General features: G+C 37.0%; 1 pseudogene; it reads right to left on the bottom strand.

The window, feature by feature from the left end:
* Positions 1-14,058: 14,058 nt before the first annotated feature.
* On the bottom strand, positions 14,059-15,016 carry LOC100395192 (MICOS complex subunit MIC26 pseudogene; annotated as a pseudogene).
* Between the last annotated feature and the right edge of the window lie 1,514 nt (positions 15,017-16,530).

The following is a 16,530-nucleotide window of genomic DNA, read 5'->3' as shown; positions in this document are numbered from 1 at the left end:
TGAGTCACTTTTCACTAGGCTTTTTGGAATTTCAATTCTGCCAATTTCTCCTACAGATTCAATGAGCCACAGCACCCATGATCAGTATATTCCAGGTTGCTCTGCTTTCCGTGTTTGTTTGCCAGCTGTCAATATCTATGTCCCATGATTTGGTTTTGTTTTTCTTTACATTTTTCTCCAAGCAACATTTATAGTGTATATTCCAACTCCCTTTTCTGTGATTTATCTGTATTACATCTGCATGAATAGCCAGATTGTGCTAGGTCCATCTTCTTTCAAACGTATTCAAATCCATGCAGGGAAAATAAGCTCATGTATTCTTGGCATTTTCAAAACTGGAAGTTAAGCTTGTGAAAGGAAATGAAGAAATTAGAACACTTACTTAACCTCCACCCTAGACTCATCCAATAATCCGATTCGGGTTGTTTTTCAATTTTTTTATTGACATAAAATAGATTATATATATTTTGGGGATATATGTGATAATTTGATACATTTATATAATGTGTAAAAATCTGGGTAATTGGAATATCCATTACCTTAAATATTTGTCTTTCTTTATGCTGGGAACATTAAAATTATTCTCTTCTATTTTGAAATGTATAATTGATTATCGTTAACTATAGTCATTCTACGTTTCTGTCTAAACACCAGATCTTATTTTTTCTTTTCTTTTTTTTTTTTTTTTTTGAGATGGAGTTTCGCTCTTGTTACTCAGGCTGGAGTGCAATGGCATGATCTCAGGTCACCGCAACCTCCGCCTCCTGGGTTCAAGCAATTCTCCTGCCTCAGCCTCTGGAGTAGCTGGGACTACGCCACCATGCCCAGCTAATTTTTGTATTTTTAGTAGAGACGGGATTTCACCATGTTGACCAGGATGGTCTCAATCTCTTGACCTCATGATCCACCCACCTCGGCCTCCCAAAGTGCTTTTAGAGGCGTGAGCCACCACTCCCGGCTAGATCTTATTTTTTCTAACTGTATGTTTGTACTCATTCATCAACTCCTCTTCACCCTCTTACTCTTCCTGGACTCTGATAAGCACTTCCTGACCTCTGATCAGCACCATATCTTCATGAGATTCACTTTTTTAGCTCCCACATGTGGGAATATCAGACATTTGTCTTTCTATGCTTGGCTTATTTCACTTAACATAATGAGCTCCAGTTCCATTCGTGTTGCTGCAAGTGACAGGATTTTATTCTTTTTTGTAGCTGAATAATATTCTGTTGCGTGTATCTACCACATTCGTCCACTGATGGGCATTTAGAGTGATTCCATATTTTGGCTATTGTGAATAGTGCCGCAATAAACATAGGAGTGCAGATATCTCTTCAATATATTTATTTTCTTTATATTTTATATTTAATATATCGATTTCTTCATATATATAGGAAATATAGATATATTTCTTTGTATATATATTAGTGGAATTTCTGGATCATATGGTAGGTCTATTTTTCATTTTCTGAGAAAGCTCCATACTGTCTTCCAAAGTGGCTGTGCTAATTTACATTCCTACCAACAGCTTATAAGAGTTCCACTTTCTCCGCGTCCTCACACCAGTATCCGTTATTTCCAGTCTTTTGAGAAAAGACATTGTAACTGAAATAAGATTAATGCCGAGCAGGTGAGCCCCACAGTGGGGTTTAGCCCAGAGGGTTCTTGGCTTTGCCCAGGAAATAATTGAAGGGCAAGAAGGAGGTGGAAGAAAGCTTTATTGAAGACGGTTACAGCTTTGTGACTCCTCTCAGAGCAGGGCTACCTTCTAGGCAGAGAGTAGCAGCTTAGGGCAGTTTTGCAGTCATATTTAACCCATTTTTAATTGCGTGCAGATTAAGGAGTGGTTTACACAGCCATTTCTAGGGAAGGGGTACGAACTTTGGGGTCATCCTGTCATTGCTATAGAAAGGAGGAGTAACCCAGGCGCGGTGGCTCACACCTGTAATCCCAGCACTTTGGGAGGCCGAGGCGGGTGGATCACGAGGTCAAGAGATCGAGACCATCCTGGTGAAACCCCGTCTCTACTAAAAATACAAAAAATTAGCTGGGCATGGTGGCGCATGCCTGTAATCCCAGCTATTCAGGAGGCTGAGGCAGGAGAATTGTCTGAACCCAGGAGGCGGAGGTTGCGGTGAGCCGAGATCGCGCCATTGCACTCCAGCCTGGGTAACAAGAGTGAAACTCCATCTCAAAAAAAAAAGGAAGAAGCAGTAACGCCCAGGTGTTGCCATGGCAACAGTAAATTCATATGGCACAGTAGTGGGTGAATCTGATTAGAAAGCTGCTTCCAGGTGGGTGATGAAAAATGAGAACACATGGACACAGAAAGGGGAGTACTAAACACTGGGGTCTATTGGGGGGAAAAGGGGAGGGCCAGTGGGAGGGGGAGGTGGGGAGGGATAGCCTGGGGAGAAATGCCAAATGTGGGTGAAGGGGAGAAGAAAAGCAAAGCACACTGCCATGTGTGTACCTACGCAACTGTCTTGCATGCTCTGCTCATGTACCCCAAAACCTATAATCCAATAAAAAATTAAAAAAAAAAAAAAAAGAAAGCTGCTTCCACCCCAGCCAGCCCTGTTTTAGCTAGTCTTCAGTCTAGTACAGTGTCCAAGTCCCACCTCTGGAGTCAAGTCCTGTCTCCTACCTCAAGGTGATATCTCATTGTGGTTTTGATTTGCATTTCTTTAATGATCAATCTTGGTTATTTCTAATATACTCATTCATCATTTGTATGTCTTCTTTTCAGAAATGTCCATTCAGATCTTTTTCTTGTTTTCCAATTGGATTTTTTATTCTTGCTATTGAGTTTTTTGAGTTACTTATATATTCTGGTTAATAATCCTTGTCAGATGTATAGTTGGTAAATATTTTCCCCCATTCTGTGGGTTATCTCTGCACTTTGTTCATTGTTTCTTTTGCTGATTTTTAGTTTCATAAATCCCATTTGTCTATTTTTGCTTTCGTTGTCTGTGTTTTTGAGGTCTTACACACAAAAATATATATATTAATGTCCGGGAGCATTTCAACAACCAGATCAATGTCCTGGAGCATTTCCCCAAAATTTTCTTCTGGTAGTTTTATAGTTTTGGGCCTTATATTTAGGTCTTAAATCCATTTTGATTTTATTTTTCTATAGAGTGAGAGATAAGGGTCTACTTTCATTCTTCTGCAAATGGCTATCCTGTTTTCCCAACACCATTTATTGAGGAGACTGTCTTTGCCTCATTATATCTTCTTTGTTGAAAATGAGTTGATTACAGGCTGGGGGCGGTGTCTCACACCTGTAATCCCAGCACTTTGGGTGGCCAAGGCAGATGCATCACATGAGGCCAGGAGTTCAAGACCAGCCTGGCCAACAGAACAAAACCCCCACCCCATGTCTACAAAAATTAGCCAGGCATGGTGGTGTACAAGCCTATAGTCCCAGCTACTCAAGAGACTGTGGCACAAGAATCACTTGAACTCAGGAGACGGAGGTTGCCATGAGCCGAGATAATGCCACTGCACTCCAGCCTGGGCAACAGAGTGAGACTCTGTCTCGAAAAAAAGAAAGAAAAGAGAGAGAGAGAGAGAGAGAGAGAAGGAAGGAAGGAAGGAAGGAAGGAAGGAAGGAAGGAAGGAAGGAAGGAAGGAAGGAAGGAAGGAGAAGAAAGAAAGAGAGAAAAAGAAAATAAGTTGGCAGTAAATGCATGGGTTTATATCTGAATTCTCTATTCTGTTCCATTAGTCTGTGTTTTTATTCCAGTACCAAGCTGTTTTTGTTATGATAGCTTTCTAGCATATTTTGAAGTCAGATAATATGATGCCTCTAGCTTTGTTCTTTTTAATCAAGATTGCTTTGGCTTTTCAGGGTCTTTCGTGGTTCTATGTAAATTTTAGGAATTTTTTTCTATTTCTGTGAAGAATATATTTTCATAAGGATTGCATCAAATCTATAAATGGCTTTGGGTAGTATTGCCATGTTAACAATATTAATTATTCCAATCCATAAACATAAAATATCTTTCCTTTTTTGTGTCCTTTTCCATTTTTTAACACCGTTTTATAGTTTTTCTTGTATAGATCTTTCACTTGATTAAATGTAAAATCCCAGGTATTTTATATTCTTTGTAGCTATTGTAAATAGAATTGCTTTCTTATTTTCTTTTTCAGATTGCTCACTGTTGTCATGTATAAATGTTCCTGGTTTTGTAAGTCAATATTGTATCCTGCAACTATGCTGAATTCCTTTAACAGTTCTAATACTTTTTCAATGGACTCTTTTGGTTTTTTCTAAATATAAGATCCTGTCATCTGTGAATAAGGCTAATTTGGCTTCTTCTTTTCTAATTTGGATACCCTTGATTTTTTTCTCTTGCCTGATTGCTCTAGCCAGGACTTCCAGAATTTTGGTGAATTAAAGTGGTGAAAGTGAGCATCCCTGTCTTGTTCCAGATCTTAGAGGAAAGGCTTTCAATTTTTCCCCACTCAGTATGTTAGTTGTGGACTTGTCACATATGGCCTTTATTATTTTGAAGTATGTTCCTTCTATACCCAGTTTTTTTGAGGACTTTTGTCATTAAAAATACATTGTTGTTTTTTTTTTATTTTTTATTTTCTTTTTTTTTTTTTTTTTTTTAGAAACAGGGTCTGGCTCTGTCTCCCAGGCTGGAGTACAGTAGTGTGCAATCACAGCTCACTGCAGCTTCAAACTCCTGGGCTCAAGCAATTGTCCCACCTCAGTCTCCCAAGTAGCTAGGACTGCAGGCCCTTGCCACCACACCAAGCTAGTTTTTGTACTTTTTGTAGAGACAGGGTTTCACTATGTTGCCTAAGTTGGTCTTGAACTCCTGGGTTCAAGCAATCTGCCCTCCTTGGCCTCCCAAAATGCTGGGATTACAGGTGCGAGCCACCATGCCTGGTGGGATGTAGAATTTTATCAAATGCTTTTTTGACATCCATCGAAGTGACTTTATGGGTTTTGTTCTTGGTTCTATTAATGTGAAGTATCATGTTTATTGATTTGCATATGTTGAACCATACTTACATCCATAGGATGAATCCCACTTGATTATGACAAGTGATCTTTTTAACGTGTGTTTGAATTTGGTTTGGTAGTATTTTGTTGAGAATTTTTGCATCTACATTCATCAGTGGTATTGGTCTGTAGTTTTCTTTTGTCATGTCGTTGTCGGGTTTGGGGATCAGTTAATGTTCACCCCATAGGATGAGTTTGGAAGTGTTCTCTTCACTTCAAATTTTTTTGAAGAGCTTGAGTAGAAGTGGTATTTGTTATTCTTTAAATGTGTGGTAGAATTCAGCAGTGAAGCCGTCGGGTACCGGGCTTTTCTTTGATAGACGACTTTTTATTATGGCTTCAATGTCATTACTTATCATTGGTTTGTTAAGGTTTTCTTTTCTATTTCTTCATGGTTCAGTCTTGGAGGGTCATATGTGACCAGGAATTTATCCATTTCTTTTAGATTTTCCAATTTGTCGGCATATCGGTCACAATCATCTCTAACAATTCTTTATATTTCTGTGGTCTCAGTTGTTACGAGTCTTTTTGTTGTTTGTAGTTTTGTTTATTTGGGTCTTCTCTCTTTTTTTCTTAGTCTAGCTAAAGGTTTGTCAATTTTATTTACCTTTTCAAAAAAACCAACTTTTCATTTTGTTGATTTTCTGTATTTTTTGATGTTTTTCTGTTTTTGTGAGGGTTGTTTCAGAAACTGGGTTTCGCTGTCACTATGTTACTGGGTCTCTATGGCCCCTATGACATTGGGTCTCATTATGTTTTAGAAACTGGGTCTCACTATATCACTGTGTTATCCTGCCAGTGAACCAAGATGGTGTGGAAGCTGGTGGTCCACCTTGACCTCACTTTTTCCAGTGTAGAAAGCCTGAATTGGGGAAATTTCCTTCACGGTTTGGTGGTGGACAGACGAGGGTGAAGAGTGTTGTGGATATGGAAGTCCAATTCTCTTACCATATGCTCAGTTTTTCCACTTCTCCATGGCGCTGGGATCTGTCTTACTCCTATATATAAATTCTGGGATATTTCTGGTGATAATCGCAGCACTTATATTTGGTTGTTGTTTTCTGTCTAGGGGAATGAAGCCAGCTTGCTTCTACACTGCCATTTTGGAACCAGAACTGATTAGGTTTTGAAATCATTTGTGTATTTTTCATTGAATGTTTTATAATTTTATCAAAGTACTGCAAGTATACCAAAAAATATACAAATAATACACAGTCCGGTGATAATAGACCTGTTTGCTCCCAGTTCTCTTCATTAGAAACATACCCATTTATTATAAATATTATATCTATAATAAAGTATATATTATTTAATATGTATATTATATATTATAGTATTATCAATAGATTGAGAAATTTATGTAACTATTGCCTTACCAGTTTGATAAATAGAAGATATACCTCACAGTTATTATTCTGTTGACTTCAGACAGTATATCTTTATTCCCTATTATGCAAAATTAAGATATTAACAGCCTCAATGTTTTCTTTAGTTCAGCAACTCCCCTTCAACCTCCCAGCTTCTTTCAAACAGGATTTTGCTTCTCTGTCACCACAGTAAATAGTATTTGCATTAAGTAGCCATAATTGAAACTTGTTTGCTTATACACAGGTAAAAAAATTAGTTTTGATTGAAAAATATCATTTCAATCTCATTGAAACCACAAGAAACATACTTAATTGTAAAATAACTATGTAAGTATAATTTGCTCAAGAGCCACAGTGTGCTATAATTAGATTTCCTTCTCAGAAGTCCAACGCACTGCCTTAATGGGGAGTGTTCTTAGAATCCAATCAAACAGAGCTTCTATTCTTGTTGTCCATAGATTATTTGAAAGTATGCCACATTATACTGTATTCTTATTTTGATAATGAACTAAGTGAGCAGTTTCTTTGTTTAAATTTCTGACTTGTTATTTTTTTCATATTGAGAGAAAAATACATAGACCTTCATTAACTTACTACCAAGATCTTCCAGATTCTCATTAATTCTATTCATTACAAGGAGTCTCCTCTCCTCCAATTCCTTTAGGATCTTATCATCTAGTTGGAAAAAGAGAAATGAAAGTGGATAGAGTATTGTGTTTGAATGTCAGCACTTGGTTTTACAAATGATGTTGACAAACTTGGTGAATCCAGGCTAAAGTGAACCAGATACTGAACTGCCCCCAAACTGAATTATATTAATATTAATTTTTAAAAGCAAATGTATTTAGCCTAGAGGAAGCAAGACTTAAGATCAGTATATCTCTTTACAGATCTCAGAGAGTATGCTATTTTAAATAGGAACTATATGATTTTTCTGTAGTTTCATGAAATAAAACAAAGACCAGTATTTGAAAATTTCAGGGAGGCATATATTATCACACTATCTCCAACTTTGTAAAAATAATTCCATCTGAAAGTGAGCTAGTGTGTTTCTGATCACTGGATGCTTTCAAGTAGATTCCCATTACACATTACACATGAGTCTGGAACATTCCATAGGATCTAGGTTTTGGATACAAGTTAGAAATCTCTCACATTTTGTTAAATGTGAAATGCCTGTATTCCGTGAGTCTAAATGCATCTAGCACAGACTCCTACAAAATTAGTTGCATTTTTGTTAACTGCACATGTGAATTCTTGTTCTGTGAGTGGATTGCCAGTTCTGGGGAACATTGGCTTGTTAATTATTTCATGTATTATCCAAGCTATTTGTTATGTAGCTTTGTATTTGCTTTCTCCTTGTCCCTCTTCTCTCCATTTAGAGCCATTTAGAGGAAATTTTTTTCCCGGGCAAATGACTACATCCCAGGGTCAGAACGGGAAAATGAAAGAGACTTAAAATACTTTTATTGCAGCTCTAGTGAGACTGCAAAGCAACTGATTCATGCAAAATTTGATAATTACATGTGGTTTCTTTATTTAACAGCTCTCATTATGCCATTATGTGTCAGACTATAATCTACTGAGAGTTTTCTTTCCTGATATTTGGAACTGATAAGTGAAAATGACAGCATTCCATGAGGAGGGATTTCACATTCTCCTTATTTCAGCAGAAGCATCTCTTCCATATTCCTTCAAGTTCTAATGAATTGTTTATTTATAGAGTGAGGTAATATATTTTGTCCAATAATTGTATAGCTGATAATTTTGTAAGTGGTAGTTTTTGTGAGTTATTAACCCCCACCATTGATGACAATAACATCAACAAAACTCTATATGCTCAGGCATAAAATGTAGCCAAATTTTATGTAGTAACTTTTGCATGGGCCTGGAGTGGTGGTTCATGCCTGTAATTCCAATGCTTTAGGAGGCCAAACCAGGAGAATCACTTGAGGCCAGGAGTTCAAAACCAGCCTGAACAACAAAGTGAGACCCCATCTCTACCAAAAAAAAAAAAATTTTTTTTTTTTTTAAGCTAGGCATGGTGGCACACATCTGTAATTCCAGCACTTTGGAATACCAAGGCAGGACAATTGCTTGAGCTCAAGAGTTTGAGATCAGCCTGGACAATGTAACAAAATCCCATCTGTACAAAAAAATACAAAAGTTAGCCAGGCATGGTGGTATGGCCTGTGGTCCCAGCTACTCAAAAGCTGAGATGGGAGGATCACTTGAGCCCAGGAAGTCAAGGCTATAGTCACCCATGATAGCACCACTGCACTCCAGTGTGGGCAACAGAATAAGACCCTGTTTCAGAAAAAAAAAAAAATTTAAAGGAAGAAATTTTTGCATTTTAATAATTTTAGTGTTTAATTTATAATTATTTTTAATTTCCATTTCTCAATGTAAAACAATACATTTTCACTATACAATTATTTTTAATCTACTATAAATAATTAGAAGAGGTTAAAGATAAAACTCTTCTTAACATTCAAATACCAAAAATATAAATATTGGGAGGTATTATAAAACTTGTGTAAAGTGCTTTAAGAGCTTAAGAGTACTATACTTCAAACAAATAACTGGATAGTAGCAGCATGTAGATTTTCAGATACAAGATTCGTTTCTTTTTTACGTTTTCTCTCCTCTTTTGCAAGGATTATAATAACATATAAATTAGCTACACTTTTCACTCTCTCTTTGGTCTTCCATCTTCCATTATTTTTCCTCTTCATTTTTCTATTGGTATATTTCTTAGATTTATCCTCCAAATTGCTAATTTTCTCATTTCAGCTACATCTAATCTGTTGTTAAACTCATCTGTTGATTTTTTAATATTCCGTTACTGCATATTTCAGTTCTAGACTTGGTATTCAATCCTTTTTATTGGGTTGAATAAAAAATCCAATTACTGAAATAAAAATTCCAGTTCCTTTTTAAATGTTCTATTTGATCATTTAATTTCTTGAATATTTTACATTATTTGTAAAGTCTTTTATGTTATTTGTTAAAGGCTATTAAATACCTTACATTATTTGTAGTCTTTGTCTAGCTGTGATCTCAATATTTCCCTCCCCAGTTCTGTGAAACTGGCAAATGTTCTGCTCAGGTGCTGGCTACTGCCTTCTGCTCTGGTTTTCAGCCAGAATCTCCAGCTCCTACTTTCTCTATCAGTAAATGCCTTGAGGATATAAGTTGTGCCAAATATTGAGCTCAAATCCTGGGATTACCCTCTTTTAGGACATTTGTTTCATCAGATCTTTGCTGCTTTGGTAGCTCTGCTATCCCAACAAAAACTCATAGTTTATTCTTCTTTTATAGTTGTTTTCAGTGGAAGGTCTGCTCTAACACTATACTTTCTTTCTGAAGACAAAGACGATGAAGATGATGTAGGTGACAAGATGGAATAAGAAGGAGGAGGAGAAGGACGAGGAGGAGGAGAGGAAGAACAACAACAACAACAACGTAGTGACAAGGACGCCAAATGCAAACCTTAGAGACAAAGGAATTCAACTGCTAGAAGAACCACAAGCAAAATTGTGAAATGGAATAATCTTCCTCTAGTGTCATTCTACTTCCCTTTTTTTCCACCATTTCTTACATTTGTGATTTTTCTTTCTACTGGAACCCAATGTCTTGTACATTCTAACTTCTTGGAAGTCTAAATCAAACTAGGAATCAGGAAGAAGCTGATCACAGACAGCAAAAAATTACATATATATTGCATTATTTTAATCATCAGGAAAAGGCCTGTGAAATAAATATTTATGAAATCACAGGAAAAGCTGAAGAAGAAGGGCATCTACAGGCTCTTCTTAGTAGTTATCAACATATACTTGGTAAACATCTACCTACTTTGTGATAAGATACCTCCTACCTTACAGTTCACTGGGATTCTCTTAGAATTTATTTTTCATTATATATTACCTTTTTTGGCAATCTACTATATATCAGTGGTATAGAAACTAACTACATTCTTTGTATTCTTTTTAAACCCAACAGTTTTCTCTTTTACTCAAAAGATGTATGGCCTATTGTGGTCGCCAATCAAAGCTTCTATCTGATGTCTTATTTAATGTAAGCTTGCTTTCTACATATTCCCATTAATGCTCCCATTCCCTCTCCATTTCCTGATCAGCACCTATTTTTTTTAACTGCTGGATAGTTTACATAAGTAAGATAGTGTTCTATACTCTACAAAAATAAAGTTAATTGAAACTTGTATGTTTTAAACTTGTTTTTCTTCCAACTGAGATACACTAAGATGTTTAAATATTTAAGATGTATTTAATTCTGCATTTTTACTATAATTAAGAAAATTTCTTCTTGTTGCTTTCAATTTATATTTACATTTTTCCCTGAATTCATATTATTTATTATTTTTATATTTACATTTTTTCTGAATTCACATTATCACTGCAACCAGAGAACCAAATATACTCAGCCTTCCAAGTAGCTGGGACTACAGGTGCCTGTGGCCATGCCTGGTTAATTTTTGTATTTTTAGTAGAGATGGGGTTTCACTGTGTTAACCAGGATGGTCTCGATCTCCTGAACTCGTGATCCACCCACCTCAGGCTCCTAAAGTGCTGGGACTGGATGTAGAAATTAAAAAAAAAAAATCAAAAGCTTCCAGTGACCTGGAGAGAGTTTACTCAAAAAAAAAAATGGGTGAATGTCTGTAAGAAAAGTCAGCTTTGTGACATTTTAACTTCTCCTGGTCCCACCCCCCCCACTCTCTAGCTAAGAAAAAGCATTGAAAAAAATACTCATCTGCATTTCTGGTGCTGACTGGAAGTCACCAGTGGAACCAGAATAGAGATGAAGTTTTTCAGAGTATGCTTGCCAAAATATTACCATTTTTTATTTGTCTGGTGGTTCTCTTGAAAAACTTATTAAGAGGCTGCCTTGGAGCTCACTTCAAAGGATTTCTGTCAGGTGATGTCATTTTTGAAGACAATAACAGACAAGTGTTTTAATTTTGTGGCTGCCTGAGGGAATGAACAACAGTTGAGACTAACAAAACACCTTATAAATAAAATAAAAGTTTGAAAATAAGATGTATATAAGCACATCAGAAAGCTCTGACAAAATCTTGGGGATGTAAAAGACCATGTGTACTCCCAGGATAGTGCACAAGCTCGGGAAAGACCTGGAAAGACCTCACCTCTCATCTCTGACTTACCTTGGGATCTATGTAGGCAGTAAGTAAAGGCTTAGATGAAATTATGAGCTCCCTGTCTACGTTTTGAAGGCATGACCCAAAATGCACAGAGAGCCCTTCAGCAAACTGATTTATTGATTCCAGACCTCTAAGGAAACCTGTCTAATTACTAACCACTAAGCTTACTAAGTAGTGGCATCAAGGACCACATAGGACAAAGAATACAAACTTAATTGAATTACTTTAGAAATTTAGGTAAGCAAACAGACAACAATAACCTAGCAACAAGAAAAACAGGCCATGGAGAGGTAGGAAAATCTGATTTCCAAACTTGCCACATAATACTTATTAAAATGTCCAGGTTTTAATAATGTAAAAACTTATATCATGCAAAGAAACAAAGTACTGCCAACACACACCAAAAATAAACAATAGAATTTGTCCTAAAGAAAGCCCAGATATTGGACTTACTAGAAAATACTTTAAATCATTTAGTCTAAATATGCCCAAAGCCAAAAGGGGAGTGGAGTGTGCCTAAAGAAGTATGAGAACAATGTCTCACCAAACAGAAAACATCAACAAAGAGATGGAAATTATAAAATTCAACTTTATAATACAAGTTATAAAATTGAAGAGTTTAACAACAGAAAAGAAAAATTCATTAGAGATTCTCTCAGTAACAGATATGAAAAGACATTTGAAAAATCAACACATTTCAAAATCAATAAATTGAAATTATCTAGTCTGAGGAACAGAAAAGAAAAAGAGTAAAGAAAAATGAACAGAGCTTCAGAGACCTGTGGGAAATTACTTAAAGAACCAATATATACGTATGTAATGGGAGACTCAGAAGGAGAGGAGAGAAATGTCAAGAACCAATATTTGAAAAAATAATCCTTGAAAATTTCCCAAATTTGCTGAAAAATAATAGTTTACACATAAGTCAGGTAGATGAACTTCCAGGGCAGTAAACTAAAAAGGTTCATTCATACCTCAATACAACATAATCAATGTCTTAAAGAATGAAGATGAAAAACCTTGATATCAGCAAGTAAGAAGTAATTCATATACAATGACTTCTCAGTAATATTAACAGCTCATTTCTCATTAGAAATCCAGGAAAAGAGAACATAAGACAGTGGGACGACATAGTCAAAGTAGTAAAAGTAAGAGACTGTCAATCAAGGAGTCTATATATAGCAATACTGTACTTCAAAATTGAAGGAGAAATTAAGACAGCTCCAGATTTTTTTTTTTTTTTTTGAGATGGAGTTTCACTCTTGTCGCCCAGGTTGGAGTGCAATGGCATGATCATGGCTCACCACAACCTCTGCCTCCCGGGTTCAAGAGATTCTCCTGCCTCGACTTCCCATGTAGCTGGAATTACAGGCATGCGCCACCACACCTAGCTAATTTTGTGTTTTTAGTAGAGACAGCATTCCTCCATGTTGGTCAGGCTGGTCTCGAACTCCCGACCTCAGGTGATCCACCTACCTCGCCTCTCAAAGTGCTTGGATTACAACTGTGAGCCACTGCGCCTGGCCACATATACAATTTAAAAAAAGAAAGAAAGAAAGAAAAGAAAAAACAAGATAGGCCAGGCACGGTGGCTCAAGCCTGTAATCCCAGCACTTTGGAAGTCCGAGGTGGGTGGATCACGAGGTCAAGGGATCGAGACCATCCTGGTCAACATGGTGAAACCCCGTCTCTACTAAAAATACAAAAAATTAGCTGGGCATGGTGGCGCGTGCCTGTAATCCCAGCTACTCAGGAGGCTAAGGCAGGAGAATTGCCTGAACCCAGGAGGCGGAGGTTGCAGTGAGCCGAGATCACGCCATTGCACTCCAGCCTGGGTAACAAGAGCGAAACTCTGTCTCAAAAAAAAAAAAACAAGATAATTTATTGTTAGCACAACTGTCCTACAAAAAATACTAAAGGAGTTCTTTTAGGCCTAAATGAAAGGATATTTGGCAGTAACTCAAACCCAAATGAAGAAATAAAGAGTACTAGTAAGGGTAACTATATGGTTAAATATAAAAGACAGCATAAATATATTTTTGTTTATATTTTCTTTTCTTCTATCTGATTTAAAAGACAACCACATCAACCAGTAATTATAAGTCTATGTTGATGGGTATACCATAAATAAAGATCTAATTTGTAAAAATAACAGTATAAAGAAGGCAGGTAGGCTGGGCATAGTAGCTCTTGCCTGTAATCTCAGCACTTTGGGAGGCTGAAGCAGAAGGATCATTTGAGCCCAGGAGTTCAAGACCAGCCTGGGCAATACAGCAAGACCCCATCTCTTAACAACATATATCAAAATAAATTTTAAAAAGAGAAGGGATAAAACAGAGTTATATTGGAGCAAACTTTTGTATGCTACTAAAATTAAGTTGGTATTATATTGAACTAGATTGTTATCTTTTTTAACTTGGGTTTTAATTATGTACATAAATAGCAACAAGAGAACGAAGAAAACTTGTACAAAGGGTTTCAGATTGGTTTGCTTGTAGGATGGTATCACCCAAGATAACAGAAGTCTGGTCTACTTTTTCCTGAAGAAGAAAGACAATTTAATACATTCAACACTGACTTCTCTGCCATTTTTCTGTAGAAATACTGATTTATTCTATGGAGTTTCCAATGTTTACCTATAACTAATTAAGATGGGCAGAGCATGGAGTTTTCTACTTAGTTCCAGGTGAATTCTTCACATTTCCTGGCTTTTGAAAGTTCTCCTTCCACAAATCTTCTATGACGATGTATCCTCGTAAACCCCAGTCACATAATCTCTCCCCACTGACCAGGGCAAACACGATGGCTTGCTGTGGATAATAGAGGGAGATAGCTAATCCCATTTAAACCAGGCGGATACAGTAGCTTCTTTATTTTTGAACCTCTCGCCAAAAAGAGTCCAATAAGGCCAGCAAAACTAGTAACACCAAGTCTGGGACAAAATCCAGAAGGTGCATTTTGGAAATAGTCATAGCTGTCTAACCCCCATTGAACCAAACTTTGCATCTTGGGCTCAGTTTGGGAGTATGTTTCCTGACACCAGCTTGTGTATGGCTCACAGCTGTGAGATGCTTTCTTCTAGCGGGCTCCTTGACTCCGCCACATACTTCGATTGACCTTTGGGAACTGAGTAGAGTGAAAGCTCATCAACCTTCACGAAAATTTTGGGAGGTGAGTCTTTTTTTGGTACAGCATAGACTTTGAAGGTGAGCAAGCTCAGGCTGGTCAGCCCCACGCACGTCTGAATTACCTTGAACATGTCGCTGGCAATGGTGGCTCCAGCTAGATTGTTATTAATTAAAGTATTGGGCTGAGCATAGTGGCTCATGCCTCTAATCCCTGCACTTTGGGAGGCCAAGGCAGGAGGGTCACTTGAAGCAAGGAGCTTGAGACTAGCCTGGGCAACACAAGGAAACCTCGTTTCTACAGAAGTTTTTGAAAATTAGCTGGGCATGGTGGCACGTGCCTATAGTCCCATGTACTTGCAGCAGAGGTGGGAAGATCACTGAGCCCAGGAGCCTGAGGTTGCAACGAGCCACGATCGTGCCACTGCACACCAGCCTCAGCAACAGAGCAAGACACTGTCTCTTTAAAACATTAAAATATTAATTATAATACCATAGGCGACCACTAATAAAATAACTAAAAATATATATTTTAAAAGAAATGAAAGGTAATCAAAATGGTACACTATAAAATATCTATTTAATGCAAAAGCATTCAAGAATCAAGGAATTGAGGAATACAAGAGACATAATACTATAGAAAAAAATAGCACAATAGCAAAAATAAATTCTGTCTTATCAGTAATTATATTAAAGTAAGTAGATTAAACTGTCAAATTAGAAGGAAGCAATTGGGAGAATGGATTTTTTTTAAAAACATGGCACAGTTATATGCTGTTTACAATAGACACTTGAGATTCAAAGACACAAATAAATGGAACATAAAAGGGTGGAAAAGATACAGTAGCAGTAACCAAAAGAGCTGGAGTAGCTATATTAATGCCAGACAAAATTGACAAAATATTTTAAGATAAAAATTATTATTAGGGCAAAGAAAGGTATTTTATTACTATAAAAGTTTCAATTAATCAAGAAAATATAACAATAATTAAAGTGTATGTATCTAAAAACACAGTCCCAAAATACATGAAGCAAAAATACACAGAATTAAAAGAAGAGACAATTCAAACTTAATAGTTAGATACTTCAATAAAAAGGAGAATAGAAAACCAATCTGCCAGGGTCATGATAGTGCCAGCTCTCAAATCTGGGTCTAGGGTAATAGAGAAATAAATCTAAACCCATCTGAAAATAATGCAGTCACAGTGAACCTGACTGGGAAACAAGTAGAACAGAGGGAAGAGCAGCTGAGAGCCCTAAACAGTCCGCTTAGGGCCACTCCCTCCCCAGAGTCTCCTGATGTGTGACTTGACCATCCCCTCCATTAAGAGCAGATGTCACCTTCCTCCGTTCACCTCCACTATCCCCGACTTGCTGCTGCTTTTCCCACTCCACATCAACAAACTGAGTCCCGAAAACTTCTTAAATGTCAGCCCTATGGAGCTCAGAGCTCAGAAATGCTGGAAGTCCTTCAGTATCAGATGCCAAATTAGAGAGGGCAAAGGAGTAGGAAAGACTGAGCAGTGACCCCTAAATCCGTGTGCCACTATCCTATGGCACACTTGAGACTATTCTGAAGAGCAAGTTAAACTCATATAAAATAGAAATTTGTATCATAAAAAATATTTCATAGGAAACATGTATGGAACTGAAAAAGTACTGTACTTCAATTTGGAGCAAAATGCCGTTGGGTCTCACTCTGAAAATAAATGTTTAAGTCACACTTGATGAAACAAAGTCATATAAAACTATACACATTGGATTCACCAGGACAGCTGTGTACACAGTGGGCTGGCTCTCCTAGATAAAAAGGTCCTCATGGATATACAGTGGGTC

The sequence above is a fragment of the Callithrix jacchus genome, chromosome 20 (assembly GCF_049354715.1).
Source record: "Callithrix jacchus isolate 240 chromosome 20, calJac240_pri, whole genome shotgun sequence".
Classification (NCBI taxonomy): Eukaryota; Metazoa; Chordata; class Mammalia; order Primates; family Cebidae; genus Callithrix; species Callithrix jacchus.
The sequence above is the reverse complement of the archived record's forward strand: the minus strand, read 5'-3'. Positions and strand labels throughout refer to the sequence as shown.